This window comes from Strongylocentrotus purpuratus, unplaced genomic scaffold (assembly GCF_000002235.5).
Source record: "Strongylocentrotus purpuratus isolate Spur 01 unplaced genomic scaffold, Spur_5.0 spur5_scaffold_3, whole genome shotgun sequence".
Lineage (NCBI taxonomy): Eukaryota > Metazoa > Echinodermata > Echinoidea > Camarodonta > Strongylocentrotidae > Strongylocentrotus > Strongylocentrotus purpuratus.
The window spans coordinates 29993964-30014828 of NW_022145609.1; the positions used below are offsets into that span (position 1 = coordinate 29993964).

Genomic DNA, 20865 nt, shown 5'->3' on the forward strand with positions numbered 1-20865 from the left:
AAGGAGCCCCGGCAAAAATATCATATAAGGGTGTGGGGTGGGGGCGTCGCCTCGTAGCCCCAAATATTTTATAAGATAATATAACATTGGGTTTTTGTGAAACCCATGGGGCCCCCAATCGCACATATATGAATAATTATGCCGGGGGCTTCTACCCTACCATCATTCAGCACAGGCGCGGATCCGGGGGGGGGGGGGGTAGTGAGCACTATTTTTAAATTTGTTTTGCTCCCCAAAATTAGAAAATCGCCGCCGGGGCGGGGGGGGGGGGGGTGGAGTGTCGAAAATTTAAAAAATTTTCACCTCAAGGGGGAGGGGGGGGGGGGGGGTTCGGGCTCCCCGGGCCCACTCCCTGGATCCACCACTGATTCAGCAGGTCCTAATGAAGCCCTGTACCAAAAAGGATGACTGTACTACAAATCTCAATGTTATAATACCTTATGAATTTTATGTGGTCTACGAGGCGACGCCCCGCCCACACCCTTAAATGATATTTTTGCCGAGGCTCCTACCCTACTATCGTTCAGTAGGTCCTAAGGAAGCACTATACCAAAAATGGTGCTTTTGATCTGGCAAGTAACGGTAATTTCACTAAGCCACCTGAATATTAAGCTATTTTTCACAAAATTTCTCGTACATTGATTGCTTGAACAACTATGGTGATTATTATTTGGTCATCAATGCCGATCAACTTATTGTTAAAATGTGACAAACATTTATCTTCATGTGATTTATACCGCCTTGGGAGAGAGAGAGAGAGAGAGAGAGAGAGGGGGGGGGGGAGGGAGGAGAGAGAGAGAGAGAGAGAGAGAGAAGAGGGGAGGGGTGATGATGACATTGGTGATGACAATGATGACTCTCCCTGTTGAATTGCACGACAAGGTTTATTTTTTTCTGTAGTTACATGTACTTATTTCGATTTAGTCATACAAAACATTTGAATTTAAAATGCACATTAAAAGGTATAAGTTTACTTGTTTTTGATAAAGGAAATTGCTTTAAGGAGTGGGATATTATTAGTACATGCTTTAATATTATTGTATAAATATCATTATTATACATGTATCATCACCATCACCCTTGGTGCCATCATCATCACTACTACCATCATTTTCACCACCACCATCATCACTACTACCATCATCATCACCACTACTACGATCACTATCATCATTATCACCACCACCATCATTACTACCATCATTATCATCACTACTACCACCATCATCACTACTATACTATCATCACTACCATCATCATCGTCGTCACTACTACCATCATCATCACCACTACTACCATCATCATCACCACTACTACCATCATCATCACCATCATCATCACTACTACAATCATCACCACCAGCATTACAACTTTCATTATCACCATCATCACCACCATCATTACTACCATCATTATCATCATCATCACTACTACCACCATTACCACCACCATCATCATTACTATACCATCATCACCACCATCATCATCGTCGTCGTCACTACTACCATCATTATCCCCACTACTACCATCATTATCCCCACTACTACCATCATTATCCCATCATCATCATCACCACCAACATCGTCACTATTATCATCATCATCTTCATCTATTCACAGTAAAGTTTTCAATGAATTCGGTGTTGTCTGCCAAAGTTAGCTTACAGTTTAAATTTTGATATTAAATATGCAAATCATGTAAGTTCCACTGCAAACCACCCTTAATGCTGTGGTTCATAATTTGAAGCAGTTGATAATTGTCATAGATATTACAAATTCAAAATTATTCAGTCTAGTCCATTTTCAAGGTGGCATATTTTTACAAGTTTTAACTTTCTTATTGTAATTTTAACACAACTATTGTGAGAACATGAAAACAGAATTTAAAATTCTTGATTTCAACAATTACACCATAAAACTTTCATCCATTTGAAAACGTTACAACTACATGTACATTTATTTCTAAAAGGGCCCTAATTCACCCAGTCAACCTTTCATTCTTAAGTTACAAAAAAATGCATCCCCAAAAATCACATTTACAAGGAGTATGAATAATTCACTTGTTAACTCTATATTTTATATCTCAAACAATATTGTTGACATTTTCGTAGCACATGTACATTGCAAAAAGGACATGTACACGCATACAGTGTAAGCCCATTGACATAACATGATGGAACTGACAAGGAATATCCATTAGTTCACAGCATATGCTCTGAGGAAAAGTAGAAATATTGAAGAAATACATTGGTAAAAATGTAATGAACTGGATAATAATAACAAAAATTATGAAATATTCTAAGTTATTCCATAATACACATATATACATGTAATATGTATGTTAATTTCAATTAAACTGTTCTGTAGTTGTGATGTTATGTGGACAACCCTCACATTTGCTTTTATTGACGCAAAAAATACATTACAGGATAAGAGAAATGTAATTGCTTTGGAAATACTTTCTTGGCATCTACTAAATGTCCCTTTACTTGCTGGTTATAGTGAACAATACAAACAATGGTAATTAATCAATCAGCAGTTTTTCTATCTTTAAGTCCTCCAAACTATATTAGCTATAGTACATGTACAAGATTTGATATACCCGAACACATGTTCATTTAGATCATTTGCTGACATTTAACAAAAAAGATCCATTACTTATTTCATCTGGGGACAAAATAGTATCTCATTTGAAAACTTACATTTTAGTTGATACGTATAGAGAATATATGTAACAATCTTACCTCAATCTTACATTATTCTTTACACTACCGTTTTGGAAAATTATGACATATTTTTTTTTGTAATGAACAAAGTATTATGCTGAATCATAAATATGCAATTATTACAGCTTTGATACCAAGGAAGAATCATATGCAACAAACAAACATGTACATATTCACATCATTATGGATACTCATGATTTTTTTTTTTTTTTAAGCTATCCTCACACTTTTTCCTTCTGAATATACAATGAGGTATAACATACCTTTTAGATTCAATGGCGATTTAATCAATTCATAGTGAGCATGCTGTAAATATATTCTTACTTGACCAACTATACCTGCATGTATCATAATGCAAATGCATTTTTCTGAAATATTGAAAATAAAAGAGCACTGTTTATGTACTGTTAAGCCAGGATGTGAAAATAATTGCACAGGAAATGACAAGAATGGTTGATGATACTTTTTTTTGTTTGGTAACATGCATTACAAAGACATTAATGTATGGAAATTATAAGTATAACATCCGTGCATGTCAGTTGAAGGAGTGTTCTAAAATTCCCTTTTTAGGAAACTTCCAACTTTAATTTTAAGACTACAACAAATTTAAAGCGTTTTGCTGCTTTTTCTCATCAATTGATGTACCTAGTAACATGCTATTAAAGTAAATCAATGCGGTTGTAGTGAAGAGAAAAGAATTGCACTAACTCGTACATGGATCCTGACAAGATTCAGATAGTTAGACAGTGAAATTTTTATGACTTACATTTTGATTTTCAAATGACAGTGTTTCTCCCTTTTACATTTTAATGTTTGATGAAATTAATAACAAGCGTACTGAACTGAAATATTGCCAATTAAAAAGCATTGTTTATGTGCTACAGTATAAAGCAACATTTCTTTTGAAGGAAAGGATAAATGATCCAATATAATGTCTAACTATCTGATTCTTAGCTTCCTTCACCTTCACCTTCACCTATCCCACAGTCTGGCTGACCCTTGGGGCACCACTGAAGATTTATACTACCAGCTTCCTCCACTCCTCGTGGTTCTTGGCTTTACGAAGTATGATGTTTCAGTCAAGGTCACTCGTTAATGTTGTCTTCCCATCGTTTCCTCTGCCTGCCTTTTCGTCTCCCTCCTTGTACTGTTCCATGTAGAATAGTCTTGGCCAGTCCAAATGATCATGTGACATACCCATACCACTTTACTTTGCATCTTTTCACTGAAGTCAGGAGGTCTTCATACGGCCCTATGGTGTTTCCAATTCTGATTTTCACTACCTCGTTGGTTATGTGATCTCTATACCAGATACTGAGGAGTTTGCGGAAACATTTCATCTCCAGTGCCTGTATCCTTCTTTTAATGTCTGCTGTCATGGTCCATGTTTCACATGCATACAAAAATATGGACATATGGACAAGATCCTATAACCGATTTTGAATGGGTGGTATTCGTTTTCGACTGAAACACTGCACATGTGTGTTACTTCCAGCCTGCATAGAAAAAGAAGAAAATGATAGCGTGAATGGTAAAAATACAACAATCGCGTAAACAAATCAAAATTGATTCTATCAGGGTTTTACAAAAGGTCTCTAATAAAAAATTTAAAATCATATCAATTCTTTAACCTCCATGTAACAAATAAAGTGGGATAGACTTCTTTTTTAAATTCATGTATGCTCCAAAGCCTTTCTTTTAGGAATGAATGAATGCATCTAATTAAGAACACAAACTGATTATTATCGAACATGTCATTATCAAGTCCCTAGATATCATTTTTTATATACTGTACATTTATCTATAGAGAGAATGATTGGAAATTCAATTTTAAATATATATCTAAAGGCTATCCTCCTACATACGTGGAAAAGGTTCTCTCATACTGTAACCACTTTGACATATAATCTATTAAGAGGTAATGACCACATCATCTTGAAAAGCCTTGTGAGGCATTTTTTCTATCTACACATATAAGTTATAAAAAAAAACATGAATGGTGCCACTTGTTGATTTCCCCTTTCTGTAAAGGAGGTTTAATTGAAAATTGTATAGTTTAATAGAACCATGATCATAGATTTGCAGGATATCCTCCTGAATATGATAAAGTTTATGGGTGAGTGTATATTACATGTAGGTACATAATAATTACAGTACTGTTTCATCAGGGTTAGCATTAAAACAGTTATAAATCAAATCATGAAAACATGAAAATATGAACTTGCAAAGATGCATTACAATTAATCTATAACTATTTAATTATATTGCGAAAGTGTATTGGAAAAAGAGGGAATGTTCACTACACACACTGATGAAACTTGGTTATCAAAGGGGAAGTCTACCTTGATATAATGATGGTTTTGAGAAAAGCAGAAAAACTACAGACAAAAAACTCAATGACCAAAACAACACGTCTGCAACTACCTAAAGAGAAAGGAAAAAAATCAACTACAGGCAATTTCGGAAAGAGTTCCATATATATAACCCCACTAAAATCGATGCACAGCTGTATAGCCTACCCTCACTCTCATCCTAATCCTAACCCAGCATACCCATATTTTTTCCTTCAATTTTAGTGGTGGTTACGTGTACATATGGAACTCTTGTCGTAATTTTGATGGCCTTGCAGGGTTCATCTTCTGAAACTTGCAAACATTACAAAGATGTATTTACAAAGATGTATTATAGAATCAGAACATAATTGCCGGAGTTGATTTGAAAGTTGTTGGAATGGTGTTAAATGCAAATTAGCATCTTGTGAATGGTGTAGACTTTATTTATTGACATTCCTCTTGCAATTTCTTTTTAAGGCTACAAACATTACTGTTATGATAATTGTAGATCTATCACATAAAAGATGACAAGTGACGTTTGAAATTAGATTTGGCTTCCTACATAATTAATCATAAAATGTCTCAAATTTATTTGCTTTGTGTTTCTGCTACGTGTATACATGGTGATGGTCTTTCTCTTGCTCCCTTATTACTCTGCAAGGAAAGACCCAGTATTTAACAGCTCATTGCAAAAACTATATTGTGTCTTGAGTGAAGCCCAAACTGGTTCCTGCTGCTTAGCCTTGGCTGCATTCTCCTTATAGTCTTCTAGCTCAGATCCTCTCTTCCACACTTCATTTCATTATCGCAATTTGTTCTTATATCTTATGGGTTACCGGTACATATCCCTAATCTATGTGAATCATGCATTATGTTGCTGACTGAAGAAAGCAATTTCTAAATTTGCAACTTAAAAGATCTAAGCATACGTCAAAGGGCTGGCTCAAAGAATACATAGAAGCCAGAAAAACAGGAAGGGGTGGGGGGGGGGGGATTGGACTCAAATTCATAAGATTTACAAGAGGACTTTATGAAAGCAGGTCATTTTATACAATAAATAAATATAGTTGTACTTTGAATCATCTTCACATGAAAAGGACTTACAGGTAAGTAAATGTTTTTAAGATATTGTTACATGTACCTGCTACTGCTACCTGGAGCTAACCCTCGTCGCTGAGAAATAGCCTTGAAGTATACTGTTTGGTTGAACGGAAATTCCATTTCAGCTGTATACTACCGCAAATGTCTGACAGTTTGCTCCAAAGAAGACTGTAGTTTGGGTAAGAGCAATAGTTACAATTAAGTATAAGTATACACATGTAAAGTTGCATTTATACAGAACTATTACAGTGACATAATAACAATATTGCAACTTCCTGCGATCAAAAAGGGGAAGAGAGAGGTAGCTAGAGTGATTGAAAGTAAAAAAAAAAAGGGAAAAAAAGAGGGGAAAAGAGGGATAAAAAGTAGAAAGAGAGAGAGAGAGAGAGGATATAAGGAGCTGCCAAGACATATACATTTCTACTCATATGAATCTGCATAATAATATACAATACAAAAACTACATGTAGGTATTGTTAATACATGTTCATGCAGATCTGCTGAAATGGATGATATAAAATCAATGTTTGGTAGTTGTTGCTTAACTTGAAATAAATATTTGAAGAGCTGCATGAATAAGTATATTATTTTCTTTCAAATCAATGATGGTATTGTTTCCAAGAAATAAGAGTGACTTAAATTGAAAGTTTGTTTTAAAATGTAGAAGCCACAGTATTCTTGTGCACTGATGCATGCAACATGCTATCTTTAACATTTGAAATGTGATACGTCTAGCAAAAACAATCCTAACTTAAGTTTGTGGGGTAGTATTGTTCCTTGTACACAAATGGTATTTAGATAATACTAACACAGCACTGCCAACAAAATGAATGGATGAGTACCGTTTAAAACTTTAAAATGTATCCAATAAAAATATTGTTGCATATTCTTTTTAGACAGTAGACACCCTGTAGAAAAACAAAAATCCTAAGATTTTACTGCAAGCTATAATTATTATTTCATTTGGCATTGCAACAATGGAAACAATAAATTACTGCTAAAATGTATGGACAGTCAGATTTTATGCAAATTTAGTCTCAAAGTTACTATTCAGTGCGTATAATAAAAAAAATGTACCAGTTCCAACTTTGGTAACTTAATTATAAAGTTGATGTGCACTGTAAAACTTACAGGTTGCAATCCACAGCAGTCATTAATTTTGCACAGGGGGGGGGGGGGGGGAAACAAATTTCCACACCCAACCCTCTTTTAAAGACTAAAACCATAGACCGCTAAAACCAAGGAACGGCTCTACGTAATATGTACACTGTATACAATATATACCAAACTGAATGGAAATCATACCAGAGTTGAAGAATAAATGAAAAATAGATGTGCATAAGAATAACTTTGACATAGACACACACAAACAAAAATCCAATAAATTTTAAAAGGAAGACTGGCCAACTTTTAATGCTACATGTAGTATATACATGTAGGAGATTGCATATACTGTAGGGATAAGGGGTAATCTTTTGGAAATTGGATCAAAATAGAAAAAAAAATCATTTAAAGGAGAAAACATTATGCAATTAATATCTTTGTACAGGAAATAAATAAAATATATCAATAAAAAACAACTACAAACAAACAAAAATAAAGGATAATCAGCTGATTATTGTTGGAGAAAAACATTATCTTTTTAATATGCAAATTATACTTTAGTTTCATTTATTTCTATACAAATTCAGACAAATTGCAAAATATTATGGTAATGAAAGATAACTGACCATGGTTAGTTAAATCTTAGGTAATCAATAGTATTCAATGGTTTTGGATCCTCAGAGAAACATGTATTTTAACTCAAATTATATTAATTAATTTAGCTTTACCTAATCTATAGAACATAATGGAAATTGAATAGAAAAGCTGTATTTTCCACTCAATAATATGACTCTTCTGAAAATATGTGCACATGTACATGTAATGTACATGTAGGGTCTTACTATATTAAAGATTTGTAATAAATAGTTTTTAAAATGGCATAAGAATACGAAGAGGGAGAAAGTGCAACATGGATGCTTCACATTATACACTGTCGCTCATATAGTTGGAATATTTTTGTTTTACCCCACTTTATGGAATTATTTTTAAAATAATTTAAAAATAATAGATCTAGATAATAGTATCCATTCTCCGATTTTATTGAATAATAATAATTTGACAATGTGTGTTTTGCGTGACTGCTAAAGCATGTGTATGCTACTATGCTTATCAAATAGGGGACCTACGCCCTTAAGTCATAAATGACAGTAACGAGGATTAATGCCCCACAAAAGGGCACTAATATAGCACATCGACACGGTTTTGATCCTGGGGCCTCACAGTTACGAGGCCATTGCTTTGTCACTGAACCATGACTGTACGAAGCGGGGGCTAGGATAGGGGGCAGTTTCCATAAACAAAATAAAAAACAGAAAATGAAATTTATTGCATTTTACCCCGTCCCCAACATAAACAAATCCTCTGAATGGCCATGCATTATGGCTCAAAAGCTGTTCAGTTTTCTATTAGAGGGATATCAGATGGATATTTAAAAAGGGGTGATGATGTTAATGCAGAGGTGATAGAGAAGGGCAGATTAGAAAATAATTCTGAATTCTGAACCTTACAATTTTCCTTCTACATACCAAAGTAATTTACATTTCATTTATTTACTGACAAATAATTGCAGTCACTTTTGCAATCAATAATAGTCACTCTTTCCAGTTTATTATTCTCATACATGTATGATCTCCTTTTCTCTCTCTTTAAATATCTCTCTCTCTCTCTCTCTTTCTCTTTCTCTCTTTGCAGCTGCAAGTTCCAGGTACTGTTTTGTTTTAAGTTTGTGCAATGTTAAGCACCTAACAGGAATAAAGGTACATGGGTGTCATTGGAAATAGGGTATTAAGGAGGGTACTTTTGACAGACTTTGTTTCAAATTGGCATCCCAAATATCTAGCTACAGATACGGGGTAATAAAGTGGACATGTACATGTATGTAAAAGTAGCTGCACAAATCTAGAGTCTGCTTATCGTGCATTTTATAGAATGAAACGGGATAGTAACTTTGGAGCAAAATACTATAGAACATAAATCGGTTATACAAATATTAACACTTGGGATGAAGAACAGGAAATCTGAAAATTAATGAATCGTCATTGATGAGAAAAATAAAAAATCACATCATTTTATTCATTAGGTCATTTCATTGTGATGACGAGTAGGTGATTAGAATTTCAAAATGTACCCAGGAGAAATCTGCCCAGATAGAAAGCTTGTGACATATATTTACATTCAATATCATGCAGCACTTTACAGTTTTCTATTCTTCTGTTTTATTATTTGTTTAAATTTCTCCTTTTATTGAGATAACCCTATGTTAGTCTTTTTTTCCTTCTGTTTTCCTCTTTCTCTCATTTTCTATGTTATTCCTTTTTTATTGTCTACATCTTTTTTCTTCTTTTTTCTGTCCTCGCTTCATGTTCTCTTATTTTATCCTTCTTTTATCTTTTACTTTAATATCTTCTATTCATATACTGTTTTTTTATATTCTTCTTTCACTTTCCCCTATTTCTGTCTACATAGGATATGACTTTTCACTCAGTTTTTGTCTTCTTTCATTGGTTCTTCTCTCTTTCCCTGTGTGTGCCTTTATTTTTCTCATTTGTATCTAAACAGTTATCTTTGTTCTTCTTCCTTCACTCATTTTCTCTTTCACACCTTTTTCGCATGTATTCTTTATCTTAAATGTTATCATCCTCCATGTTTACAATCAACTATGTTTATCTTTATTTTCTCATTCATATCACCTCATGACTGCGAATGGTGGTCATGTTTTACATAAAAATGTAAGAAAACAAAAATGACATAAACTCACTAATGCACAGAGAAGTTGCCCACTAATACCTTCCATTTTTTTTATAAAGAAGAAGCATCCAAAGAACAGGAAATCATTAATAATTGGGGATGTGTCAATTTTGGTGGTGGCCTACCTCTTTGTTGAAGCGTACTTAAAAACACCAGAAAAATCTCACAAATTAAAAAATATAAGTCCTTTTCACGATTTAGAATCTTATTTCCATACAATTCCATAACTTGGATCTCTGTCACCTTGATCAAGTGAAATTTTGAGGCTTTTTTTTTGGGGGGGGGGGGGGGCTGGTGATTTATTTCCCTTGTCAAAACTCACACACAAGTTTGAGAATACTCACAGCAGTTGTACTCCACCATAGCTTTACAAAATGTACCTGTTGAAGAGGCTTCAATATGTCTTGTGTTCTAGTATTAATAGCAGGGATTGACCATTCATAGATATATAAATGTACATGAGGAAAAAATTATTCAAAATTTCCCTTCAACTCTGAAACACAAAATATGTACGTGTAGCATAAATTACAATACATGTATGGGTTGAAGAGTCCCTGAATTGAGTTTTTTTTAAATACAATGTAAGAGAAACAGAATGGCAAAAGTTTGAAATAAATCAGACCAATACTAAGAGTTATGAATGTTTGAAGTATGAGATCACTAAATAAATGTGAATCTCAAATTGGCAATTTGGTACATTCATGTAGACATTGATAACTCTTCTGTTTGTTGTCTACTTCACCTCTGAAACATACATGTAGCATAAATTACATTACATGTGTGAGTTGAAGAGTCCCTGAATTGGGTTTTAAAAAAATACACTGTAAGAAAAAGAGAATGGCAAAAGTTTGAAATACATGATGTAGACATGTATGGATAACTCTCCTGTTTGTTGTATACAAAACATAATCTTAAGTGCCTTCTTCCTTGTGGAAATTATCAGTTTATTTACAGGTCCTCTTACGATATAAAGAACCTTCTGAGTCATACATGTACATGTTTTTTTTTCTTTTTCATTTACATTTTAGTCATTCTGTGTGTTGGAACAAATGGAAAAGTTGTCCGCCACTACATCCTATAGACGTTACTGATTCAGCCAATTTGAAGAGCCCATACCTACATGTTTTAATGATTACAAATTTACAACAAAAATGTGTACATGTAACTTTGTCACTTTTAGTCTGATTTAAATTTAAATCAAATTGTCCCCATTGTGCTTCTTATATTTGTTCAGCCTTCCACTGGTAGTTTGCTAATACTAGAGAATAAGGTGGATTTCCCTTTAACATATATATTAGGTATATTAAATCTTCTGTGAGAAGAGAGATTATGGTGTCTGTTTTTCACTATTGCAGCAGTGCAGTGGCAGATCCAGATTGGAGGGGGGGGGAGCCGCGGGACCCCCTCACTTGGCCCCATAAACAGGTAAATTTAACCTTTTTTTAGATTTAAAAAAGACGCCCCCCCTGGAGAAAAGGGGGAGCAAAGGGGGGCCGGGGGTGGTGGGTGTTAACTCGGTGCTCAACATTTTTTCACGAATTGTGCCCCCTTTCAGCCGGCCCCCTCCCTTTCTGCAGACTGGATCCGTCCCTGCAGCAGTGAATTCCACTACAGTCACATAAAGGTCCCAATAGTGTCAACAATTAATTTGGATAAACTTGCATAAATTTGCATAAACTTCCATAAATGTGAGTGCAACCAAGATGATCAATTACAGAACAGGGACAACCAACAGCTTGTTCGCTAGACTGGTTACAATAGCCTTAGGGCTAGGTGATAACATGAAATATGATATGGATGTCACTAAGCCTTAATTGGCACCCATATCGAGAGTGACACACCAAATTGCTATCCCTCCAGTATCAAATATTTACATTTTTTGTTAAATGTTTGTATTATTTTAAAGTGATTTGTATGAGAAGAAAGAAGAGTTTATATTACTAGTCCTACAGTATAGTAATACTAATCATACTAGTATTAACAGCTACCACCAGTGGGTAAGGTTATTTTAGTGTGGGTACTTCTAGTGGTTATTATGAACAAATTTGAATTTTTGTTTTATATCAATTATCAGTCTTGATAGGGGTACGGGTATCAATTAAGTGGCTCGGTAACATTGCCTCAGATTCTGAAGAAAAAAACTCCTGGATTTAGCTCATGCTGCAATCATGATTACAAACATTTAGGTCAGTCAGGAATCCCATGACTTTACAAGCCGATTGCCTAGCTGTCTGATTATCAAGATATTTATGATTGGAAATCAAAATTTTATTTTTTGTTTACCTAACAGTTTTTTATTACATTCATGTACACTACAGTCTTTTGGGGAAAATGAGAATGGTAAAAATGGTAACTCAAACTAACAGATTTTTACTTCTTTGAGGCATTTCTATCATGATCATTTTGAAGCGCAATTTTGTTTAGGGCTTCAATATTACACCATATCACAGGCACTGATAACACGTAGGGCCATACAGCTCAGATTGAATATTATTAAATGATGGGTATAGGCCAAGTGATATCAATGTTATTAGATCTACAACCTGCGTCTAGCAGCTACCATGAGCTGAGGATGCATGATGACACCGACAGTAGCCTATACGTGTGAAAAGTTGATGCACATGGGTCATATGGCAAGATTATTAAGAAATCTGATTTGAACGTCATATGCTACCTTACGTAAAGTCCACGCCTAAAATGCAATCATTAGAGTCACAGTTTTTGATATTTTATATCGTATTCCACCCAGGCCTGCAGGGCAAAACCACTCCAGCAAGGCTAGAGTCAATTAATGCTTAGGCGTATTGTCCTCTAGCGCTGTTACATGTACGTGCTGAGAGGCAGCAATAGCACACGATGAACACATTGCACACAATTGCACACTAATGCACACAATGTATACAAAGTGGTTGATTAGCAAGTTTGACAGTAGACTCACGATTTGAATTTTTGAATTTTTCTTTCTAGTCTAGATCTATATGACTATAGACTAGATTCTAGATCTCTAAGTATAACTATAACATAGACCTAAGTTGAAAAAATTGTATGCTATTTAGGTGTCATCAACTCCCGGCCCCCCCCCCCCCCCCCCACTCCGAGAACGGATGGACCCCATGCGTGTTACCAAAATGTCCTTTTCGTAACAAAAGAAAAAGGTCGACCCGTATTGACTTTACACACCGGACTTTTGCTGAAAAAGGCTTGTATAACAAAAGAAAAAGGTCGACCCGTATTGACTTTACCCCGGCCCCCCACGCAGGGGTCGGAATGACCGCATGCGTGTTACCAAAATGTCCGGTAAAGGGGTACTTTTCGTGCGACAAAGTCCGGCCCGAGAATTGTAAAAAAAAGGGGTGTATTTGACTTTTCACCCGGAGATTTCTTTAAAAAGGGGGTGTTTTTCTTTTTTTCTCTCATCTCTTTTGACTCCTGAGAAATTATTCTGAATTTAGGGGGGTGCATTGAGCATTTTTCCTGATTTAGGGGGGTCTCCAAGGCAGGAAAAGCCTGTTAAAAGCCCGCGAAAGGGGGGTTCGAAAATGTTGGCAGTCCTCAGATAGGGGGTGCTTTCAAAAAGAGGGAACGAGCATATGCGTACCCTAAATAACACTGAGTGGGGGGGGGGGGGGGGGGGGCCAGGGACTTTACACACCGGACTTTTGCTGCAAAGGGGGGGGGGGAACACGCATATGCATACCCTAAATAACACTGAGTGGGGGGGGGGGGGGCATCAACTATCACTAAAGTACCGATTTTGAGTGAAATCAGTTGAGTTTTGTACAGTGTAGTTTGAAATGCTGAAAATCAATATGAACAGTTGCACAGCCAGGATAGTAATGCAGCTATGTGTGGGCAAAACCAGGGACATGGCTCGTGATGTCCACCAGTCTAGGTATCCTGCCGGGCGGGAGCGGCGGGCCCGGCGCACCTGGTAGGGCTATTATTTCCATTTGAATGTGCAAGTTAGATTTATTTAAAAAAAGAATAAAATACGGTGTTACTGTAGAACCTACCTTAATCAGACGGATGGGCACATAATAGAGACCTATCTTGATGTCAGGCTACTAATGTGGTCTAGTTGTTTCAGTCGGGCAACCGTGTTCGTGAAAGAGAAGAAAGACAGCTGCACGATGCGATGGAGAGTTAGCTCGAGAGCGGGCTGCCGTCGCGTCCGGGGCGCGACTTTGCGTTTTACACCCTGGCCTGGACCTTTTCCCAATAAATTTCAAGGAACCGACTGGGAAAAGTCTATCCATGACAAGATATTGCGCGCGCACGTAGCTCTTCTGCAATGCTCAACGTACGTCCTATATGTCCAGTGTCGCGGTACGCGGTACATGTACTTTTGTATCGAGACGTACGAGTGACAGAAAAACAACGAATAACAACAGAAGGAAATAGAGAAAAACAATAAATAATTAAAGAACAGAGAGGAAACAAAGAATGTCATAAGCAGAGAGAGAAAACAAAAACTAACTTGAAAGAAAGAGAGAAATTAGAGAAGGAATTAATCAAAGTAAGGAAAGAGAGAAACCAAATAATATTATGGTTTTTGTGGTTTAATTCCGCCTTCTTCAGGGTTTCAATTTTTGACGTGTAGCCTACTTTCAAACCATTTGCTGATTCGGACCCCCCCCTAACACACGTGTACACATATCGACACATACACAGACTACACTCGACATAATATGTGTAATGGTAATGTAATACATAAACTGTGATTTAAATATTGCACTCGTACCATTTTCTATTATTGTGGGATCACGTCTTTCATTTTTTAAATTCATGTCATTTGTTTCTAAGACCTAATTTCTCTAATTCTCTTGACCCCTCTCCCTTCATATTTGTTTTCTAAGACCTCCCCCCCCCCCCTCATCTCTCTTCATATTTGTTTTCTAAGACCCATTTCTCCCCCGCCCCCCCCCCCCATCTCTATTCATATTTGTTTTCTAAGACCTCTCTCTCTCGACCCACTCTCTCTCTCGTATGTATTTCTCAGACCCCTCTTTCTTTCTCTCTCATTAACCCCCTCTTCATATTTGTTTCTAAGGCCTCTCTCTCTCTCTTCATATTTGTTTCTAAGACCCCCCCCCTCTCTTTCTTATTTCTTGATATTTGTTTCTAAGACTTCTCTCTCTCTAGCTCTCAATTCATGATATTTGTTTCTAAGACCCCCTCTCTTTCTCACTTCTTGAATTCATATTTGTTTCTAAGACCTCTGTCTCTCTCTCCCTTTCTCTCTTTCTCATTTTAAATTCATGATATTTGTTTATAAGACCTCTCTTTCTCTCTTTTTCCATTCATCACTTTGTCTAGTGTAATGTACAGACACATAACATATAAAGGAAATTATACACCAGTTTTACATGAATTCATTTGCACTTTATTTACTGCTTTACATTCATATACTTTTTTTTTCGTGAAGGTAATCTAATCCTTCAATGTCAGAGAAGTAATACAAAAGATACAGGAGTATGTGTATGCATAAATAGTTAGTGAAAGCAAACAATAGTAGAAATTTGAACAGATAATTTGACAGTGTGTTAAGATTTAGATGCAAGAAATGACTATAAGAAATTTTTATTTGAAAATACATGCACATGTAGATAAAAAGAGATCTGAACATAGGCGGATTCATGGGCGCAGAGGCGTGCACCGCACTTTACTTTGGAGATAACGAACTGAATACACATAATAATGGATGATACGTGAAAATATTTTTCTTCAGCGAGTAACAATATTTCACGTATTTCGCGAAAATTGATCATCCAATATTATAATTATTATTTAGATACTCCACAGAGATATTGTGATTTATTCACCATTTTTTATAATATACTAGTACATGTACTTGTAAACTGCATCTTGGCAATTGAAGCTTGAAACGAGTGCAAATATGAAATTTCCCAAGCATTTATGTGGTGCTGGTGCACAACTAACATGAAAAGTTAAAAATGTTTGAATTTCAAGAAAACAGTAGGCCTACCGTAACAAAAAGAAAAAAATGAAGAAAAATATTTTCACGTATCATCCATTATTATGTGTATTCAGTTCGTTATCTCCAAAGTAAAGTGCGGTGCACGCCTCTGCGCCCATGAATCCGCCTATGTTCAGATCTCTTTTTATCTACATGTGCATGTATTTTCAAATAAAAATTTCTTATAGTCATTTCTTGCATCTAAATCTTAACACACTGTCAAATTATCTGTTCAAATTTCTACTATTGTTTGCTTTCACTAACTATTTATGCATACACATACTCCTGTATCTTTTGTATTACTTCTCTGACATTGAAGGATTAGATTACCTTCACGAAAAAAAAGTATATGAATGTAAAGCAGTAAATAAAGTGCAAATGAATTCATGTAAAACTGGTGTATAATTTCCTTTATATGTTATGTGTCTGTACATTACACTAGACAAAGTGATGAATGGAAAAAGAGAGAAAGAGAGGTCTTATAAACAAATATCATGAATTTAAAATGAGAAAGAGAGAAAGGGAGAGAGAGACAGAGGTCTTAGAAACAAATATGAATTCAAGAAGTGAGAAAGAGAGGGGGTCTTAGAAACAAATATCATGAATTGAGAGCTAGAGAGAGAGAAGTCTTAGAAACAAATATCAAGAAATAAGAAAGAGAGGGGGGGGGGGTCTTAGAAACAAATATGAAGAGAGAGAGAGAGGCCTTAGAAACAAATATGAAGAGGGGGTTAATGAGAGAGAAAGAAAGAGGGGTCTGAGAAATACATACGAGAGAGAGAGTGGGTCGAGAGAGAGAGGTCTTAGAAAACAAATATGAATAGAGATGGGGGGGGGGGGCGGGGGAGAAATGGGTCTTAGAAAACAAATATGAAGAGAGATGAGGGGGGGGGGGGAGGTCTTAGAAAACAAATATGAAGGGAGAGGGGTCAAGAGAATTAGAGAAATTAGGTCTTAGAAACAAATGACATGAATTTAAAAAATGAAAGACGTGATCCCACAATAATAGAAAATGGTACGAGTGCAATATTTAAATCACAGTTTATGTATTACATTACCATTACACATATTATGTCGAGTGTAGTCTGTGTATGTGTCGATATGTGTACACGTGTGTTAGGGGGGGGGGGGTCCGAATCAGCAAATGGTTTGAAAGTAGGCTACACGTCAAAAATTGAAACCCTGAAGAAGGCGGAATTAAACCACAAAAACCATAATATTATTTGGTTTCTCTCTTTCCTTACTTTGATTAATTCCTTCTCTAATTTCTCTCTTTCTTTCAAGTTAGTTTTTGTTTTCTCTCTCTGCTTATGACATTCTTTGTTTCCTCTCTGTTCTTTAATTATTTATTGTTTTTCTCTATTTCCTTCTGTTGTTATTCGTTGTTTTTCTGTCACTCGTACGTCTCGATACAAAAGTACATGTACCGCGTACCGCGACACTGGACATATAGGACGTACGTTGAGCATTGCAGAAGAGCTACGTGCGCGCGCAATATCTTGTCATGGATAGACTTTTCCCAGTCGGTTCCTTGAAATTTATTGGGAAAAGGTCCAGGCCAGGGTGTAAAACGCAAAGTCGCGTCCGGGGCATGCATCGCAGGCGGTCGACGTCAGATCCGAGCTTCCAGCGTGGCCGTGGATGCGCCAGATTCAGAGCGAGTGCTAGTTTCTCGAAACTGCCATAAGTCTAAGCTCGTGGAGATTTGGTAGAAACACGTGTTAGATCTCTATCACACGTTTCAATACGATGTCTAAAAAGTTAGACTTAATGACGGTTTCGTGAAACCTCCCCAGGTGTTCGGTGTCGGGGATCTGGGCAGCGTTTCATGAAACCGTCATAAGTACAAGTCCAACGACATCCCATTGAAATGTGTGTATTAAGTTTAACACACGTTTCAATGGGATGTCGGTGAACTTGTAGTTATGACGGTCTCATGAAACGCTGCCCAGATCCAGTGGATGCCTGGTACTGGGAGGCGCACGCCCCCCCCCCCTTTTTTTTTCTCCCGAAAAAAATGTGTTCGCATACATATTCTGTTTAAGCATTTGGATAGGCCTCAGAATCTGCCAAAAGGCTAAGATTATCCGGGGACCGCATCCAGTTGAAGGCTTCATTCTCGCAATTTCGTTTATTTCAAGCTTCCTCCCCCCCCCCCCCCCCCCCCCCCCTGTAAAGTCTTTGATCTGCCCCTGGATGTATGGCCGGGTAACCTGGCGCTACAGTCGTTTGTAGAAAAAAATGTTGCTGGGCGCTGTCGCCTGGTTAATGACTCTAACCACAAAAAGTAGGTCTTAAAATAGCGTTAATGACTACTGGACGCAAATCAAACACATGTTGGATGTGATACAAAAACGGGTCAATAAATATTGCATCATTTTTCCAAAACTGGTCAATGACTTTAATGTCGCAGCTCGTATCGGGTGCTGAGTATGTGAGCGTGTGTGGTGTGTCTGTCTGTCAGTAGGTAACTCTTTGATTTATAATATTCGTTCAGTGTAAACATTAATATGTACTGTGTATTAAACTATCTTATGTATTTTGTGAGAGATGTACAATTTTCTTTATATTTTGATATATGTAAATCAATGAAGCTGTATGTTTGTTTGTTATATATTTTGTACTGAATAAATACTTACTTACTTACTTACTTACTGCCCATTATGCCTCCTGGCACATAGGGCAGCAACAAAAGTCTTCCACTCCTTCCGATCCTGGGCCAGTCTTTGGATTGTATCCCATGTGTGGTTCAGGTCTTTAATCTCTCCTTCCACAGTTCTTCGCCAAGTGGTTTTAGGACGTCCCCTCTTTCTTTTGCCTTCTGGTGTCCAGTGGAGGGCTGTTCGTGTGATGTCATCTCTGTCCTTTCTCATTACATGCCCGATCCATCTCCACCTTCTTCTCGTGATGATGTAATGGGGTTGGGTTTCCATCCTATCCAATACATTGTTGACGTTGATGTTTTACCTTCTTTTTGCTGAATAAATACAATAAAACAATACTACAAAACAAAAAAACACCCTACATACATTATATACACAGAATAATACTGCTTATTCCAATAGAGGGCGCACTCTTGTAATGATGCCTAGAGTACCTGTCCATAGAGATATATACTACTAATTAAGTATATATCTCTATGCTAGTGTCCCTACACTAATGATGCCCACGCAGAGCCATCTATGTGTATTGATGGCTCGATCTGATGATGCCCAAGTTCATTGATCTCGTCATTAGGGACTTTTAGATTAATTTGCACGTCGACATAGTGGACTGCTACGTGTGACGTCCTTTTAAGGCATCGCCAGTGCACGCAAATATTTAAGTCCCTAATGTTATTTACAACATTGCAGTATTTCTTAACATTGAGGTCGTTGATGATCTATTAGGAAACAATAAATTTGATACAAATAGTAGTTCAAGGGAAGAGTGAAGGTAAACCCATCCACCCCATTTTTTCCATGATGAAAGGAGAAAAGGAATCTGTATGAGATATAAGAGTTGTGCCAAGAGAGAGAGAGAGAGAGAGAAGGGGGGGGGTGCAAGATGCGGTCGGAATCCATTGCCTTCAAGGCCTTATTGATTTTCGCCAAGTTGGTGAAAATCAGTATTACATTTAAAGTTTTTTGATCAAGCTATCCGCACTTCCACCAAAATACCCTTTTGTTTATTAGGCCTGGATTTGCATACAAGTCCTGATTATTACTTTACAAGGATTCATTAACATTTTTGTTTTGTAAAAAAAGTAGAAAAAGTGTGAAAGAAAGTTTTGGAATGGGGGACATGCTCGAATGCCTCAGCCACACCTTTGTTTGCTGCGTATTTATGGCAAGCCGTTTTAACATTTATTCCTATTCCTTGATATCAAGAAATGATTTTCTGTTGTAAAGCAATGGTAATTCTTGAAATCAAGAAGTCGATTTCAGGGTATCAAGAATTCATTTCTTGATTTCAAGAATTCGATTCTTGATATCAACAAATAGAAATAAATGTTAAAACGGCTTGCCATAAATACGCAGCAATACGCAAGCCAAATACACAAAGGTGTGACTGAGGCAACGAAAGTCCACTTCTGCGGCATTGTTTTGTTTTCTTACTGTGAATTTGATTTGAGAATCCTCCCCCCCCCCCTCTCTCTCTCTCTCTCTCTCTCTCCCTCTCTCGCTCTCTCTCTCTCTTTTTGTATTCCTCAGTCTCCCTCTTTCTCTTTCTCTTTCTCATTCTCCCTTCCTCTCTCTCTCTCTCTCTCTCTCTTTCTCTCTTTTTCTCTCCTCCCCTCTCTCTCCTTTTCCCTCTTTCTTCCTCTTTCCCTCCCTCCCTCATTCTCCCTCCCCCTCTCTCTCTTTCTCTCCGTCAGCCTCCCCCTCTCTCTCGGTCTCTTTCTCTCGCAGTCCCCCCCTCCCCCCTCTCTCTCTCTCTCCCTCATTCTCCCTCCCCTTCCCCCCTCTTTCTCTCTCTCAGTCTCCCTCCCCTCTCTCTGAATGTCTCTTTCTCCCTCAGTCTCAATCCCCCTCTCTCTTGGGGATCCTGCTACGCCTGCATTGGTTCTGCGGATTAAATAATATTCTTCTTGTTTTATTTTTACTTAAATTTCTAAATTCATAGCGCCATCATTTATCGTGCCACATGTATGCATGTATGCATGTAATTTCGTGTTTTCGTATACAATTCGTCGCTGTTTTCACGAAGTGACGGTAGTGAAAAAAAATTGCATTCGCTTTGCGTGACGATTTTCCTCACTACCGTCACTTCGTGAAAACAAGGACGAATTATTGTTTATTTAATTATTTAAAAAATAACTGTGTTAGGAGCATGTCCATACCATACTTGCAATATCAGAATATATGACGACTACGTTTATCAGCGCTGTGATTGGT

At 36.8% G+C, this 20865-nt stretch overlaps 1 long non-coding RNA gene across 1 annotated transcript; it reads right to left on the reverse strand.

Annotated features, from left to right (window-relative positions):
• Window positions 1-2937: 2937 nt before the first annotated feature.
• LOC115928650 lies at window positions 2938-14186 on the reverse strand. Its single transcript, XR_004066141.1, has 3 exons — window positions 14025-14186; window positions 6200-6327; window positions 2938-4221 (listed from the first exon to the last, which is right to left on the reverse strand). It is a non-coding gene; the product is annotated as an uncharacterized LOC115928650 (long non-coding RNA).
• Between the last annotated feature and the right edge of the window lie 6679 nt (window positions 14187-20865).